The following is a 12,759-nucleotide window of genomic DNA, read 5'->3' as shown; positions in this document are numbered from 1 at the left end:
TTCTTTTTACATCTCTCCTGTCAATCTCTTCTCCTCTCATCCCTCCCATCTCTCCCTCTCTTCCCCATCTCTGCCTCCCTCCCTTCTCCCTTGAGTGATTCAGATGGGTGATATCATATCAGGCCTCGCCATCTGCCATCCACGAGCCAGAGGAAATCTGACTGAGTGAATAAATTAGCCGTACTTGACCCCACGACCTCTCGGCATCCGTGGCAACAGACTAGAATCTTTCCCTCCCGGGGATTAGATTGTAGCATGCGATTGGTCGGTCAGAGGAACGCAGAGAGGCAGCCGATGAAACGACAGAATAACACTGCAGAGATTTTTATCCCCAAAGGGCAATTTGAAGGTGGCTGCCTTGTTAAAGGTCCAATATGTTAAGATTTAGAATAGGTAAAGATGTGCTTGTTACAAATACGCAGCGGTGAGATTTAGCGCTAGATTAAGAGAAAATATGCATAATTTAACAGCTTATCAGGAGTGATATGACGTGTACCATGTATATGTATATATTATCCCCCCCAAAAAAGCAATCTAAAGTCTCACTCGTGCCATCAAAATTCGACACTCATGCAACTTAAAAAAGGTCAAACGTGAAGCCTTGTGCATACATAAACACACAACAAATACAATCTCACACAGTATCAAGTAGCAGCCTCTCTAGACAAGGTTCAAAGCTGTGTTGACTAGCAGCCAACATCAAAGGAGAAACTCCCTGGGAAATGAAAGGAGAAAATCTTTTATAGCTATCAGCTGTCCACAACACTCATTCAAATCAATTTCCAAACCTGATCTCGGCTTTGGCACGCTGCTCTGCCTCCCACACAGAAACACACGCACACACACACACACACAAACATGCAGAACAACAACTGCCAAGAGAAAGGAGAAAGCCCAGAGACAGAGAGATTGGTGGGAGAGATGTTTTACATTACCGCAAATGTACAGTAGACCAGCACGGAGTGTTGAGAAGGGCTTACAATAACACACCTCTCTGGTCTGGACTGATGCCACAGAGTCGCATTACACGCCTCACTCCTAGCCCACCAACGCCCCTTTCCACGCTCTCTCTCCTCTATCGCAGTCGATACAGGAAATAACACCTTCCATAAGTGACCACAACAAAACTTGCTTTCTTTGTCCCACAGCTTCCTCTGTCTTTCAGTATACCCCCTCTCTTTCTCTGCTCCTACCCACTGTCTTCACGCCGTATATCAGATCGCTCTTTCTCCTCTGTAACCTCTAAAATAGGAGTGTGTCTGAGGTGTTGATAGCAAGGTAATACACTGATAAGTACTAAGATATTTCAATTTTATTATCATTACCCAACAGGCCGGCGGGCAGCGAGTGAAGGGCCGCCAACGTGAAGCAGCCAATCCAATAAGAGAACACTAGATATTTCCTTACAGGCCGCAGCAGGAGAGGAGCGAGTCGAGGGAGGGCGAGAGGAGAGATGAGGAGAGATGAGGAGAGATGAGGAGAAGCCGGAGATGAAAAATTAGAGGTGAGGAAACAAGGAGAAGAAGAAGAAAATAGATAAGATAGTGAGAGGTGAGGAAGACAGAGGGAAGTAAAGGGTGTGATAACAGAGCAAAGGGTACATATCTCATCTCCCAGGGTGGCTCACATAATCTGGCTGCTTTCTGGCTTGGTGGTCCTGCATACGCACAAAAGCATGAGTGTGTGTGTGTTTTTGAGGCCTTAAAATCTGTGTATTTGTAATATTACATGAAAAGAAGTGTCAAAAAGCTTTTTTCTTTTTTTTTAACTTCATCACTAAAAAAACAATCATAATTCTAGATGACATACACCTATGTATATCATCAATATACAAGCGCAATTACATCTAACGCAAACATGCATAATGTCGGTCCGTGCCACTTACAATCCCATTTGCCATTGATGGATACCACCCACACAATGTCTGACACCGGGTATATGCATTTTATAATAGAAAATGTCACAGGGGAACATTTACCACGCTGTCATAATTTGATTACAGTGTGCAAGAATGATACAGCTGTCAGGGCGATATTAAATACAAACAGCGAGAGGGGCTCTTCACGTCGAGTCTGCACTTTAAGTGACAATGTTGTACCAATCTGCGAAATTGCGGTGTCAACAACAATGTGCATTTACATCATTCTGAGAGGGAATCTTACTCAGAAATTATGAGTTACCGGGAGGTGGGCAGCAGGTGGAGTCGCAGATTCCACATAGGATAACTGGTGAATGTGGCCATAAACGTTATTATTGGTTTCTTAAGATAATCATTGAATTTTATATGATTGCTTTGCTAGCTAAAAGAAAAAAAAAAAAAACAAGAGTTGGAGACATTTTAATGGTGGAATCATGAATGCAAGACATCACTTCAGGTCAGCCATAATCTGAGGCTTTTCATAAGTTAGGATCACTATCTCTGCCTCCCAGATGTTGCAGTGGATTACCTCATTCATCAACATGTGGAGTATAGAGACCTAAACAGCTTGGAATGTTAGGTTCAGAGACGCAGGAGGGAAATTGAGCTCCAAACAACTACACTAGTGACAAAGAGCAAGCTTTTTTTTTTTATCGGAGCCTTCCTTTTTGTTGACTGCTTGGAATAAATATTTTTCCCGCATGGCTGCTTCGAGTGTGTAACTGACGCTTTTTTGCTGCTCCAAAGCGGCGCTGAAACTTGTCAAATCAAGTTTTCCCAATGTGCCGACTTGAGTTTTGGAATGGAACGGAGAGGAATCCAATTGTTGTTATAAAAATATCCTGTCGACTGTGACTGGTGTGTGTGCGCAAGTGCGTGTGTGTGTGTGTGTGTGCAGGGGTGTCTGCAAAACTATCGGGAAGCAAAGCAGTTTTTTTTCCTCTCTAATGGAGATGGAGAGAAAAGCAGTCAAAACCGCAGGCTTGTCTAAATGTCTGTGTGTGTCTGTGTGTGTGTTAGCGTGCACCTCCCAGTCGGTGGGTATATTTAGAGATTGTTGACAGGCATGAAAGTGCCACTCTTACATTCTATTACAAGACAGGCCAAGCTGTGTCATTCATCGCATCTCTGTGGTGGACACACACACACACACAAACACAGATTCACTCACACATACCAAATCATGTATGTATAGACAAATGAACGCTAGAAAAAATCTGCACAAAGCCATGCAGCGTAGTTTAACAGACGCCTCCATGCTGAAGTCCTGGCTTTTGACTTTTAACACTGTGATGAGCATATTGTGTAAAAGCGAGACAGCAAAACTCAGAGAACAAAATATTATCTGACACTTCAGATACAATTTACAGCTCTTAAAATCCATCCTAAGCTTCTGCAATCTATCCTGAAAGCTTTGGTACATCATGTTTTAGCATAATCATTTCAACGTACACTATTAAACCTCAGCATGTCAGCACAGTTAAATAGATGCTACATTAAAGGTTTACACACAATATATATATATGTATATATATATATATATATATATATATATATATATATATATAATATCTAAATATCTATATTCTTGGTAGCAGTAATTTTCATAGATATGAAATCAAACATGTACCCAAAAAAATCATAAAACACACACTATATCTCTGATCTCTTCAGGTCACAGTTTGGGACATTTCAGTAAACAGGGATAGGTGGCTTTTTAACTAAGCATCCACATTATGTGTAATTGACACGAGTGCAGCTCTGGTGCCTTCTCTGAATAAGTCATTAACATAAATCTGTGCTGCCAGAAACGACAAAAGCTTTAAGCACAAACAAAGCTATAGGGTAAGCCACACTGAGAGCGCACTGCATCAGCCGAAAGTAAAGACAAAACACTGCTATTTAAAACCCGACGGTCAGATATTAAATATTTGGCTCTGTACTGCTCACATAGAGGGAAACATAAAGTAAACTGTTGGCTTGTATAAGGACAGTGTGCTTGTGCGTGCATTTTAGCATAAAAAAGTGTGAGCTGACCTGCATACAGGTCCGCTCTGTATTCCAGACAGACAGCAGTGTTTGTGCTCTAGTAGATGTTTCTGTGTGTGTGTGTGTGTGTGCGCGCGCGCGTGCGTGTGTGTGTGTGTGTGTACATGCATGTTTGCTGATGTCCAAAGCAACAGTCAATACTATTGAAATCTACTCATTCATGTCTGGCCGCGAGGCAAAGCTCAAACGTCCTTGTGAATAAGAATCACACGCATTTATCTCTCTCCTCTCTCTTGTTCTCGCTCATATTATTTGTCCTTGTCTTTCCGTTCGCCTCTAAAACCCTAATTTTGTTTCCAAATGTCTTTCGAATATCTCTTCTCGTGTTTCTTTCCTCCCCTTTTTCTTCTTCGCTCATCCTTCTCTGATATGAAATCTGTAGCCACATTATTTGCTGCAGTCAACAGCTGCTGCAGTTAACCGCAGATGTATGCATCAGCAGTGAAAAATATTGCAGTTAGATTTAATAAGAGGAGCACGCGCACACATACAGATATCATCTTGGGGTGGATAATGACACAATATTCACCAGTAAAATCAATAATAATTGGACAAGAGTGCGATGTACTCTGTAGCTTTTGTTGACTTTTTTTCTCGCTTAACCATGAGCGATTTATTCATTTTGTGTTTTCTTTCCAAATGTTTAAATGCAGAAATAAAGAGAGTCTGTGTGTTTTTTTTGGTCTTTCCCAGAAGCTTTCTGTGACATTCATTCTGCAAAGAAAAAAAGGGATTTCTTTCTCAAATGAGTCTTTGTGATTTCTGAGACGCAGAGTCATGGCCTGCACACAGAAATGATTCTGGACCTGTGGCAGGGATTTTTATTCATGGCAGCAGCAGCAGCAGCAGCAGCAGCAGCGAGGCCTACTTCAGCGGGGCCAGCTAATTCCTGGTGTCAGGCAAGGCTAAATGCGAAAAGCACACTGTTCCATAGCTCACGGATCACCATCATCAAAGGTAATTGCTGGATTCTTGGTTAAACAAAGTATCTGCATGTTGTTGTTTTTTTGTTTGCTCGAATAATGTTGTTAATTTTTGGATGTATCGAATTTGATGCACATAAACACAGCTTTTCATAGAATTACACATATAGACCACCCTGTGCTCTTTTAAACCACTCCCTGTGTTTATCTATGTTGCTGTTAATATGGAAGGTGTACCTGAGTTTATGACAGTGAAGTTAAAACCAGAAAAGACCGTCTTCTGTTGAAGACATAATCCTTATAAATTCTGACTTTTCAAATACAAAAGAGCCAAACAGGTGGCATGCTTGCTCTCCATCCTGCAGGAGTGGAACTGACTGTGTGTGGCACCAGCCACCCTCCTATGAGTCTTTATTGCTGTGCCGGGTTGTACAACAACAGCCACTAATCTAGCAGGCTGGCAGGCAGACAGGCGGCTGGCCGGTTTGTTCTACAGGCTGCGTGCAAGCCAATTAGCTCCAGTTTAACAAGGAAAAACTGTTGCCAGGTACACTGTTTTCACTTACAGCTTTTGCTGCAATATAATCCTCTACTGTGCAGTAAGTATCAATGATATGACCAGAGAGAAACTTCTGTTCACACCGATGATCCTTTCTGCTCATCACAGAGGTCAAAAGTTGGCCTCAGGCGGCAGGAGGATGCTCAAGCAACAACCAGATCCTTTTCTTATCATAAGCCGTCCACAGAGCATAAAGTGGCTATGTGGATATCAGTCTGCTTTGTGTGCAGATTTGTAGATGTGAAAAGGCGACGCTTCTGCAGGTGTGTGTGCACATTTCTACACTGGCTGCTTAGATCACCCTCCCTGTATCAGTCTTGTTTCCTTCTTGCCTGGATGACTCGCTGGCCGCAGAGAAAAATGATAAGTAGGCTACATGAATAGCGCCTGTGTGCAATCGATGGACGCAAATGCACCAACGGTGTCTTCTGGGGAGGTGTGCGAAGGAGAGAGGAGCGAGAGAAAGGGGGGTGGTGGGTGAATATTAGCTTATTTTCCAAGCAGGGAGCCTGTGATCCGGTTCATAGTGTAATTGACGGATAGGGGGGAAACCTGAGAGAGATATGATGTGGCGGCTGGGTGGGGGAGTTGGGGGGGGCAAAGGTGGTGGTGCAAGGGGATAGAGACAGACGCACAGAGACACAGAGCAATATGGAGAATAGAAAGTATCTGACACCCGACACAACTCTCTCCCCGCCACCACCTCCTTCTCCCCATTAGGCTAATTCTTTGACTTTCTCTTGTTGCCAATAACGTCTCCAAGTGATATTTCCCTCTATAACGGCATTACCAGTGGCTGCCTTCTCCAATGCAATCAAACCATTAAACACACAGTGCCGCATCCCCTCCATGGAGTGATTTCCGTCCAGCAGAAAAATGACTGAACGTGAGCTACTCCCCTTTCCTGTCATCAATAAAAGGAATAATTGCATGTTTGCAGAGAGAGGATAAACTTTAAGACTGCACATGAATTCTCATTTGCTGGTTGGTAAAAGAAAAAATAATGACATCAATATTGGAGGCCTGTATTCCACATAGGTCCTTAATGTGATTTAATAATGCTTCCATAGCCAATAAAATAGACAAAGCACATTCATTCATGTTAAAATATCTAGTATTATTATTTTTTTCTTAAATATAAATCGATAGATATGATGACATGAAAGTAATTTGTACAAAAAACAAAACAAAAAAACTATAAAATAAAAACTTTTGCTTCAAGTTCAAAAATGAAGTATTATACAAATCAATCAAAACCTCCTCATAAAAAAACAACTCTCTGCATTGCGGACAGGCTGCAATTTCGAGGGAGGGAAAACATTTGGTGGGTTTTGATAAGCGCGACAGCCCTACAATATCCAGCCATTAAATGATTGCATCCGGCTCTCCGCACTTAATTACGGTGATTATATCAGCGCTAACGCGACAACAATGACACAAAGTTTTAAGATGCAGACGGCGCAGGGCACACTTTCTCTCCAAGGAGGGCCTCGCTCTCGTGTCTGCGTGTTCAAACACTTGTTATTTACCGGCGACGCGTTTATTTCAATTACCCGTCTGCATGTCAAATAAGCTCCAGTGTTTATTAGCACAACAAAATATAATAAAACGCACTCTGGATTTCGGATGCGTGGGGGGAGGGAAGGAGATGTCGGATAAGTGGAGAAGGACCTGGTTCTGCTTTTAATAAAGAATGAGGAATTAGTGCATATTGATAGGACTTAATAAACGGGGGGGGGGGGGGCATCATCAAACTAGTCGAGACTGAGCGGATCGTGGTTAATTTACTATGGGAGAGAGAAGGGGTGGGGTGCGAGGGGGGTGTTAATGCGCGCGTCATGACGCCTTAGTATTTCCAAATGTGAGAAATGGCCTCTGTTTGGATGAGAACGAGTTTGCGCGGATCTGAATGACGGTGAATTTACAGCGGGTTTATTCTGGGAGCTGTTCACAATGAAATGAGAGGTGGGGGGAAAGTTGGAAGGAAAAGAAACGCTTCTTGCAACAAGTTACAGTCCCGCCTTTAGGGGAAAAAATCTTAATTACTGTCCTCCTCCAGAGAGACGAACAAATAAAACACGGGAAGCAGCAGAAAAGCTTCTCACATGGCGGCAGAGGCGCACAGCATCTACATCTGATTATAGATGTGATTCTGGAGCGATCAGCGGTGCCGCAGTGAAAGCAAAAGTTTAGCCGGTTTCCTGATAATTAAGCAGGCGGGAGGCTTTCCTTTTATTCGGAACGCGGCGCTTCTCTGGATTCCAAATGAAATAACACCTCCCCTCCCTCCCCTGCAGCTATCGATCCGGGAAAGAGGTGTGAAATGGACATTAATTTTTAGTCCACTGCTCTGTGCGCAAAGAAGGGGAGCAAACGAGATCAGCGGCGAGCATTAACAGCTGACTGCTGAGGGAGAGGAACACAGAGGTGGCAGGAGGAGGGGTAGAATCAAAAGCGCTGACGAATAAATCATCTTTCGTTAGTTTTCCCTCGAACTCGACACTTTTCCTTCTCTTTTGTGCGCCTGCAGACTTTTTATGTAGGAAGGGCGAGGAGGGGGTGAGAGAGAGACAGAGAGAGGATAGGCCTAAGTAAAAAAATAAATAAATAAAATAAGAAAATGAAGTATTTCGATACTTTCAATTACAAAGTGCACCTAAGTTCTTTCCCTTAAAAAATAATTAATTAATCCTTTCATATTTTTGGATACATACATTATAAATTATTCTCATTATTCTTGTTCTCTGAATTTAATAACAGATAGCACAAAAAAGTTATAAATGAAGAAAAAAATATATAAAAAAATAAGAATTATCTTAAAGAGAAATAAATACGTAAAGTATTAAACAGGCGTTTTAAATTTGCCTATGAAGCAAAGCCTGCTTCGTGTCAAATGACACGAGAAATAAGCGGCAGCCTATGAATCACCAAGTCTGAAAACAGCAGCCAAAAAAATTAATAAAATCATACATCAGCGTCTGCGTAACAGAGTTTTGCAGTCAGGCACGTTTAATTTGAAAAAAGTAACTATTTTAAAAATAATCACAATTAGTATACAGATAAAAATACAACTTTAAATTGCCCAAATTAAAAATAATGCCAATTATGCCAATGCTCTTTTAGTCCAGCGAGAGAAGCTGGACTAAAAGAGCCTTTAAATTAGAAACACTTTAAAAAAATGAAATTAGTTGAATACATCATTATAAGTTTCTTATTTCAAATGTAAACATTTAACTGTGATTTGAAGCTTATTTTAGAAAACTGACACCATCACCTACGCAAAAAATGAACCTACTACTACATGCATGGATATCAACTTTGGAATATTAGTGCTTTTAAATGTTATACAATAACACATTGATATATCGGGGGGAAATGGATAAGTATCGGAGCTTTTAGTGGAGAAATGATACCGCTAAATATGGAAGAAAGGAACGTTTTCTTCACCGGTAAATGAGAGCAAAATAAATTACAAAATTGTTCTGTCCCCATCGGAAGCCTCGGCTATAAATCAGTGTTATCTATATGAGTAATTGGACATAATATGTCAGCAGCACATGTTGCCGTTTAAAAGATAATTATTGCTCGCTAATGTGTTTGGCTGGAAAATGAAAAAGGTTCGGCTGCTCTTTAGAAGTCAGGCCTCGTTGATCTGACAATCAATAAAATCAATCGAAAGTGATTCACCAGATCAGTGGATCTGGACCCGGAGCAGAGTTTCTGATTTTTATTAATTCATTCATTTATTAATTTACTTATTCATTTATTTATTTTGGAGGGGCTATAATTCAGTCATCACCGCCGTGAGTTCAATGACCCGCCTCGAGTCCACCTTTGCTCCAAAATGCGTTTTTACGCGCGATTTACTGCCGGCGCTGAGAGGACTTTTTAACTTGGAAATTACTGCTAATAGGTGTGCCGCATTTTCCCCAGACTCCTAATTTTATTATTCCCTCTCAGAAGCGTTCCGTCTTTGCCCACTAATGCGCGTGGATGAGGGCGCGTGCTCGAGAGCTCTGTTGTTTCCTTCTATGAAGTCCGTCATAAAAAATATAAAATAAAATAAAAAGTACTGACTGACAAGGCCAGAGTGCAGGGAGACTGCGAACAGAAGAGTGAGCAAAAGTTAAATATATTTTTTTTAACTATTAACACGAGCTGTTTGATTCCTTGAGTCCTTAATCATTTAGAGAAATGGAAACAAATAAAATTCCACACGTCAGGCCTGCAGTGAATAGAGGAAACGCATAAACTACACAGACTATAGGGGCGTGACATCTGTTTGCCAAAGTGATACTTAAATAAAAGAAACGATCAAGTTAATTGATAATGTCAGTAATAATTACTTTTATTATTTTTCCCGCCGATGAAGCACTGAAAAATGTTACAAATGTGGTCTTCCATAATGCAAACGCAGCAGCAGCAGCAGCAGCGGGAGCTGCCGCTTAAATGAATCCGCACTTTGCCTCTGTGTGCTCGGCCATGAAGCTGGAAGGCCCCGGGACTTCCACCGGCTGGGTGCCGCATATCTAGTTTAGGGGGAAGGATGTAAATTGCACTGTGCTCCCTAGTTAACAGGTGTTTTCCAACAGAGTTTAGGCCCGTGTGTGTGTGTGTGTGTGTGTGTGTGTGTGTGTGTGTGTGTGTGTGTGTGTGTGTGTGTGTGCACACGCTTGCGTGTAAGCGCAAGGGAGTACACAAAGTGGCACTTTTTCTGTTTAAATTTACGCCGTCTGTTTCTGTGAGAGCTTCATTTTAAGAGGAGTATTTACAGCCGCTCGTGGCGGCAGAAGTAAATGCAAAATCACCTCGGCGTCTTTATTCTCCTCCTTTTTCTTGTTGTCCTTTTTAAATAATTCTTCAGTAATTGTATGATTTGAATAGATAATCGATATAAATATGAGTTCCAATTTGAAGATTAAAACGCAGAAGAGTTTAGAACGATGAGTGATGCCAAAGCTGTGGAACAGAAGTCCTTCATAAACTCCTCTTTGCGCTTTTTGTGATGCATTAAAATCTGACTGATGTGAGTGTTTATTAAACCCCAGCTAACGGAGCCAATATGCGGCCGTTTGAGCTCCATGCCCTCATCATTACGAGCCTTAGTGCTACAGAGCAACAGTAACTTCCACTGAAAACCGCCGGTGGAGGCATTCAGTGAGCTGGAACCCCTGTAACCTTCATGGGAAGAACTAAAGCCGAACTTTTAAATAAATATAGTCACAGCAGGCCCGCGACTTACGCTTATAATCGCCGGTTAATAAGACAAAAGTTGTCCCAGAGGAGGAGCAGAAATAATAAGGCTGTAAAATTTTATTTCATTTCTCTGACTGCAGGCTTTGGCGATAATTCAGGTGGCTTCCAGCAGCTGTGATCCGTCTTTATCTCCAGTGATGTTTAAAGTTTACAAAGTTCAGCCTTTGGTTGCAGTGAGATCGCGCGGTGCGGCTGTAGGGCGGTCGTGTTCGGCCATGGTAATGTACGCACAATGTCATCCACACACGCACGAAATAATGCGAGTGCTTTCAAGAATCTTGTTATTGGTTGGGGACCTCGCATATGCGCATGAACCACGCGCATACATAAAGAGACAAACAAATATAAACGCACACGCATTCACGAAGATATTTGTTTATATAATTATATATATATACATATATATATACACATATATATATATATATATATATATATATATATATATATATATATATATATATATTTCATTCTTTTCCACGCGTGTAAATCTCCTTGCGCAGCACTTACGGCGCACAAATCTCCGAAAAAAAAGTTTCCCGACTCGAAACGCGCTTCCAAAGCGGAGAGAAGCGGCGGAAAGGTGTGGAAGCACAAACTGTGTGAGCTTCAAACCCAACAATAACAACAACAACAACACAAAAAAACTCCGAGTGTTACTCACCTTGCCGTGGATGAATCCGCTTTTCATAAAGACGACTCCCGGGTTTACGGCTTCTTCTTCTTCTTCTTCTTTTTTATCCTCACAAAAAGCTGAAAACTTTTCTGCTGGTAGAGTATCAGCAGCTCTGGCCCCTGTGGCTCTTGCGCAGCAGCGCCGGAGATAACGGGAGGCGCTTTGGACAAGCAAAAGTAGTTAACACCTCCCTGTTAGTTTACCAAAGAGCAGCCGGAGAGGAGGAGAAGATCGCGAGAGAGAGAGAGAGAGAGAGAGAGGGAGAGAGAGAGAGAGGGGGTGACTTTCCACAGACACACTGTAAAGTGGGTATCAATAGCGCAATCGCGCGTGCAGCCCCTCTGCCGAAACACCGAGAGGGACGATCAGTGCGAGAAAGAGGACTGAAGCCCGCGAGAGAGCGCAGGATCGCAGAGACAGCGGCAGGCAGTGGTGGCGTGAGGGGGGAGGGTGGTGTGAGAGTGTGTGTGTGTGTGTGTGTGGAAGGGGGAGGGAGGGGGGTGCTCAATAGCGACGTGTGTGAGGCTGGAGCTGGGCTGCGCAAGGCTCTGAGAAGGGAGTGTGGGGGTGGATGGGGAAGACGGGGGAGGGAGCGGGTGTCCAGGGTCCAGTGCGCTCTGAGGTGCAGTGCTGCCGCGCAGCGCTCGGGTCGCTAAATGACTGACAAACACACGCAGACCGTCTGTGTGCCCCGTCTCGGGTAAAACTCCACACTTTCACTTCATAATCGTTTGCGAACCATTTTGATGTGAGCGTGTTTATCGTGCGTGGCCTTCACAGCGGCCCGAGTCAGGAAAGCTCTCTTTCCTTCCCTGGGAACGAACGAAAGAAAGATATTCTTTTAGTAACCTAAAAGTGTTAATATCCCGAGAGCGTTTAATGTGCGTTATTCCTGCCGTTTTAATAACTTAATCTAAGTCGACGTTTCGTTTTCTAATTCCACAAAAATAAAACGTAATTAAGGCCTTAAAAGCACTTAATGTTTTTTTGTTTTTTTAAGTTTTTGTTTTTGTTTTCTTTTTTTGTTGGGGGGGGGGGGTGTTGTTTTTTGTTTTACGAATGACCAACCTCGCGCATGTGTGGAGACTGTTTCTTAACACCACACCATCCCATCGTCCCCCTCTTGCCTCTCCCCTCTGTCTGGTGTTTCGTTCCCCTGGGTGATTTCCACTGCGCTTTGTGCGCAAAGTGAATGAATTATCCCCCTTCTCTCTCTCTCCCTCTCTCTCCCTCTCTCTCTGTGTTTTCCTCTTTCACCAGATGGAGAGACTTCTATTTGCCATAAAGCCAATGAAGTCCACCTCTTAACAAAAAGAGGTGGACTACCAGACAGTCTTATAAAGTGCGCACTAGAGACTCAAGTTAGTCACACAGAAGG

General features: G+C 42.6%; 1 protein-coding gene across 3 annotated transcripts in view; it reads right to left on the bottom strand.

The window, feature by feature from the left end:
- Window positions 1–11,771, bottom strand: part of rnf220a (ring finger protein 220a) — a 160,135-nt gene extending 148,364 nt beyond the window's left edge. The window contains exon 1 of one of the 3 annotated variants that reach the window (XM_084911330.1): window positions 11,370–11,771. The gene's annotated coding sequence lies outside the window, so the exon portion shown is untranslated. The remainder of the gene's footprint in view (window positions 1–11,369) is intronic. The other 2 variants (XM_084911329.1, XM_084911331.1) reach the window with 2 other exon arrangements.
- Window positions 11,772–12,759: the final 988 nt, after the last annotated feature.

Source organism: Perissodus microlepis, chromosome 18 (assembly GCF_051167445.1).
Source record: "Perissodus microlepis isolate ML-2025 ecotype Zambia chromosome 18, ASM5116744v1, whole genome shotgun sequence".
NCBI classification, from domain to species: Eukaryota; Metazoa; Chordata; class Actinopteri; order Cichliformes; family Cichlidae; genus Perissodus; species Perissodus microlepis.
Note: the sequence above shows the minus strand (reverse complement) of the source record. Positions and strands in the feature narration are given on the sequence as shown.